The sequence below is a fragment of the Myotis davidii genome, unplaced genomic scaffold (assembly GCF_000327345.1).
Source record: "Myotis davidii unplaced genomic scaffold, ASM32734v1 scaffold452, whole genome shotgun sequence".
Lineage (NCBI taxonomy): Eukaryota > Metazoa > Chordata > Mammalia > Chiroptera > Vespertilionidae > Myotis > Myotis davidii.
The window spans coordinates 653201-658725 of NW_006284245.1; the positions used below are offsets into that span (position 1 = coordinate 653201).

The following is a 5525-nucleotide window of genomic DNA, read 5'->3' on the forward strand; positions in this document are numbered from 1 at the left end:
CTTTCTTCCGGAATGCCTGTGTCTCCTTCCTTTTCCTAAGTCACGTGTGGCACCAGGCCCACGTCCCTCCTGAGTGCCCCCATGCCCAGGGGGGACAGGAGGCTGCTGACTGAACCGCCTCTGCTGAGCCATGGGAGCGAGGTCTGGCTCTGGACAGGCTGGCCCCGCACGAGAGCTCTTCGGAGAGACCAAGAGACCGAGTGCTCACAGTGTTTGTGGCAGCAAGGAGAACGCGGGTTAGAATACTAGGAGAGATACACCCCTCACCCGAGCGAGTGTAAAGATGAGAATCTTCCAGAGCAGGCTGTCACGATTTCAGGCTTAAATCTTCTATTGTGATGATGCAAGATATTGCAAAACAAGAGAATATATATTGTGAAACAGCTTTTTATTAATGTAAAATGTCTCTATTCATTTATATGGCAAATACTGTCCCCTACTTTTTAAAAAAAAGACATTTGTCTTCCAATCTTAGCTAGATAATTCACGTGTGTTTTTATAATCATATATTGACATGATCTAGAATGCAGGATGCAAAAATCAATTCAATAAGCATTATGAAATAATTTCACACATAAGCAGAACCTTGGGCAAATGGTTAAAATTAGAGACGAACATTAATGTGGGCAGACGATATTCCACATACAGCAACGCACTTAACAGATGTGTTTGCAGTGCTTTCTGGTAACTAACTTGCTTTCTGTTGATCTTTAAACACCCAATTCCAAATCTTCCAGCTCCTGGAGAGGGGCTTTTTATTTTTGAATTTTCTCCAACTGATTTTTTTTAGCTGTTTTCCAGCTTCTACTTGTTCTCTCAGTCGACTGATTGCTTTGTTTCCTCTTTAAGCTCCTGATCTTGGGTCTATCTCGGGTTCCCCAGAAGGTGACGGGGAGTATTGTGTGCTGAGGTCTGCAGGAACAGGGCAGGAAGAGGCGCCAAATCAGTACTCTTGTCACTTCTTGCTTCCTGCTTTGCAGCTCTCTTAGCTTCAGGCTTCCTTTGATTTTTAAGGGCTGTTTTTGATAAGGCTTATCATTTCCTGGTTGTGGTTTCATATTCTGAAAGGGTTCCTCCTCATGCAAGTTAGGCATTGGCGATTGGTTTACTTCTTAAAGCTGGGGGGTCTACACGCTGTTGCAGCTTTTGGTTCTTTCCTGGGTACATCACTTGGAACTGTTTGGTAAGTTCCTTTTTGTGCCGGTAACACTCCATCTAAAAATGACTGCCAAGAAACCTGCCATAATTTGGCATTTGATGGCACATAACACTTGTGCAAGACAGAGCCAGTATAATGCACCAAAAATTGTACCCATTATTAACACATAACCTGTTAAAATATGCTTACTGCCTGGAAACCAAGCAAAATATGTAGAATCAGAGGCCGTGGGTTTAGAAATAAATTTGTAGTTTTTAACATCCCACACTTCCATCTGTCTGGTCAGATTCCCACACCCAGGGACACTAACCTACGTCCAGGGGGACTAGAGTAGGCTGCATTCTGAGGACGAGTTCCGAAGTCAGACACAGGATCCCATTTCAAGTTGAAGGTTGTCGCTTTGGCAGGCGTAAGACCCCAAACAGCACAAAACTCAGCACAACCAGAATTCCAAGCTACATCACCAACGAGGCCGCTCCTGGTAACCGCACTGCAGCACGTTCTGCATTTGTTTCAGTGTAGCGTGGCCTTTGGTCCCCAGCGTAGAAAGCTTCCGCCTTGTCAACACCTGTGCTTGTGCCTACTCAGCAGCAGCCTTCCTACGCCACAGCACTGCACCCTCACCCACCGGGGAGAAGCCTTTATGGCTAAAGCTGCACGAGGTCCACAAAGTTGGCCTACTGATAGGATGTGACAAATGAAGATGAACCCTTACCCCCAACATGACAGCCACCTTGGAGGGTCCAGGTAATAACACAAAATCCATTCTTTGCAAATGCAATTTATTTGCAATTGTGTTGTAATTGTTGTTTTTGAAGAAGTGAACTTCACTGTTAACATTTTCGGCAGAAATAGTTTCAACTTTTGACTGGGATGGATACCAATTTTGCATTTTTTTCTGGATGAAAGATTTTAAACGTCTTATTTTCCGTCATCAAGCTGTAGGCTGGGCTTCCCCGCTGTGACATCTCTGAAGCAGTGTGTGACTGCCACGTTGGTAGGACAGTGGTTTTTGGCAAGAACTCAAGGCAAACTGCCTTTGGGAGGTCAAAGGTCTGCTGCCATTGATGATATTTATTTTTCCTCTGTTGCCCCAGGCAAACAAGTTCCCATCCTTACGAAAAATGTGGGCTTTGCAATTCCTCCAGATTCCCTCGGTAACACTGTGTTTTCTGTAAAATGTGGTGTCCATTCACCACGCACAGTTCTGGTCTTTACACTCTCAAGAGCAATGTGGGCAGCACCATGTTGTCCGAGAAGGACAATACAAATGTTTACCAAACATTAATGCAAGTATGCTGTGATACTTAAAACAAAACAAAAAACTTGCCTCCTTACAATATATTCTATTATTACAAATTTACAGATCAAGAACCCTCCCTATATATACTTTTTCAAAGACGGAACTGGTTAGTCCTACTCAATAAATTACATTGGCATGTCAAATAATGAAGAATAAACCACAAAACACCCTTTACCTAGTGACTGGCTCCAACCTAGATAACAAATCAACCTGCATGGCTAACTGGATGGCTTCAGGGAGAAAGCCATGGTGACGGAAGACCTTTCCCACCCACTACCTGGGCAGGAAGCCAGGGTGGCACCCAGTTCTGAAACCAGCATTTCTGAGCATACGTCTCACTGGAGCAGCAGCCCACAGTGGGGAGGTTCTCATGCCTTCCCCGCCCCCATGCTGCCCCAGTCACACAGAGTGACAGAAAGGAAGGGATGGGGCTTATTTCTTAATCAGGCACTGGGCATGACCACCTACGCCAAACCTCCCAACCCCGCCTCACATACAGTCAAGCTAGACTATGCTTCAGGATGGCATAATAGAAGCAGAATTTGCTTTAGAGCCATTTAGAAGTGGGTTTAGAGTAAAATATTTACTGGTGATGAGCTTTAGTTCTTCATCTGTGAAATGAATGAAACAGTATTTGCCTTGAGAGGTTATTTGGAGGATTACACACATGTACACCCATATGGTGTCTGGCATTTGATAAATGGTAGCTCCACCCACTTAACTTCTTTTACATTTTCCTGCTTTCCTTGGTGCCCCAGATGATCTCATTTACCAGTAAGCAGATTTGAAGCTAACCAACCAAATATGTATGGAACTGAATAAACAGTTGAAGTCTTGAACTATACATTATAATCATGATTTGTGTGATTTGGGACGAAGATCTCAAATTTCAAAAAATACCTTTCCTCTAAAATAAAAATAAAAGTTATGATCTCTATTAATCTTTTATTAGAATCACTAATATAAGTAACTGTCAGTTCAAAGTAACAACAAAAACACTAAAATATAAATGGATTAAGCAAACAATAAGTAGGAAAATAGATTCCATCCTCTTAAAATGTAATTATTCCAAAGGAAAATTTCATATAACTTATTTTACCTTCCAAAATGCCTACGTTAAAAAGTCACAATCTAGATGATTAGAACCCATTATTTTATTGGAAGGACTTACAAGGAGATACTTCAATCATGTTGTGGACAGAAAAATAAGGGGTTCAATGGAAAGCAACCCCACAGGGTGATAGGTCATGAATTCCTAACTGGGCAGGTCAAGGTGGGTATCCTGCCCCAGGCATATAACTTTTTAGTGAAAAGTTCATCTTTGTCTTAAGCAAGCCCTCTCCATTGTTTCTGGGCATCTAGGATTGAGTGATTTTTTTCTACCCTGTCTTCTAATTCACTGACTCGATCCTCGGCTTCCCCTAATCTGCTGTGTATTCCTTCCAATGTGTTCTTTGTTTGTGCTTTACTTCTGTCTTCATAGCTTACTTTACTCATGGTGTTGAGCATCTTTACAATCATTATTCTGAACTCTATATCAGGTAAATTGCTTATCTCCATTTCATTTATCTCTTCTTCTGGAAAATTCTCTTGTTCTTTCATTGGGGGGTTGTTTTTGTCTTCTCATGTTGGCTGCCTGTTTGGGTTTGTGACTATGATTTAGGTAGATCTGCTACGCCTCTCAATCTCTAGAGCAGAACAGTGTCAAACGCTGTTTCTGACTAACGAGATCAGGTAAAGACTTACAGCCTCCAGAGACCATTTCTGCTTGCAGACTGATTGGATTTAGGCTTGAATAGCCCTCAGGCAACCGTACACAGGTGTGATCAGAGTTTTTTCAATAGGATGGGGCAATTGCTTCTGCCTGGAGGCTGTTATTCTCGGTCTCTTAATGGGCCTTAGCAACTCCACATCAAGGTGTTTTCCAATAGGGTGGGTCAACTGTCTTCCCCCCAAGCAAAGCCGTCTGTGTAGCAAATGTCTGTGTAAGAAAGATGACTTCCTCAGTGTGAGGGAATGACTCACCACAGGAAACTGGAGTGTCTGTCTTCTGAGCTCTAACCCCAGAGCCCCCGATCCTGGCTTCGGCTCACACAGCCTCAGTCTACTCTGCCCTCCTTCTGCTGGAGCACAGGGTGAGTGGCTGCACAGGGAAGTTTGTGCATTGGCCCTTTAAGTGGGTGCCAGCTTCTAGCCATGTCTCCCTGGCAGACAGCAACCCCACTGCTTTTCACATCCAGATGTTATGTGGGCACCCTTCTCAGTCCTGGTGCTCTCTACTGGGGGCCCACCTTGGGAATTAGATCCCAGAGCTCTCAGTGGCAACCCCCCCCGTCCCCCCCCCCCACACACAGCTGAGATGTCTCTCTGGAACGTCAGTTGCTGTCTGTGGGAGCCTGGCCAGCCCTTTTGTGCCTCAGACCCTCCTAACCAGTCTCTATGTGGTCTGCACTTTTGATGCTCAGTTATCAGGGTTCTCTCCAACGAGTCTTCCATTGAGTATTCAAGAGCTTTTCTGTATTTTAGCTGTAATTCCAGTTTGGTTCTGGAAGCATGCCCATGCAGCATCCACTTACTCCGCCGCCATTTCTAATCTCCTTCATGTACTCTTTTACTGTTGTTTGTTTCTATGTACAATTGTTAAAGAGACCAAAAACCCCACAAAACTCTACTGTTAAAGTGAGATAAGCCAGTAAGCCAGGACAAGTGGAATAGGGAAACTGAGACAGATAGACAGGGAAACCAACTGGCCAAGCAATTTACAGCAGACACAGGTCACCTCCCTAGAGATAACGTCTAGGCCTCAGTTGTATTTCAGCTCCAGGCCCAGAAAAGCAGCCAAAACGGGCGGGCGGGCAATGACAGAATCAGCTGCAATGAGTAAGGACCCCCACCCCACCATGACGCTGACCAATCAGTAGAGACCGCGACCCGGAAAGAGCACACCTAGAAACATCGATGAATGTTCTGCTGAAACCCTCCTCTAAGATTCCTGCCTGCAAAAGAGATGCAGGCCTCAAAACAAAGGACCCAGCATGACTGCCCCTCTGGGGAGCCCACCCT

General features: G+C 44.5%; 1 pseudogene; it reads right to left on the reverse strand.

Annotated features, from left to right (window-relative positions):
- Positions 1-525: 525 nt before the first annotated feature.
- On the reverse strand, positions 526-3971 carry LOC102773673 (annotated as a pseudogene).
- Between the last annotated feature and the right edge of the window lie 1554 nt (positions 3972-5525).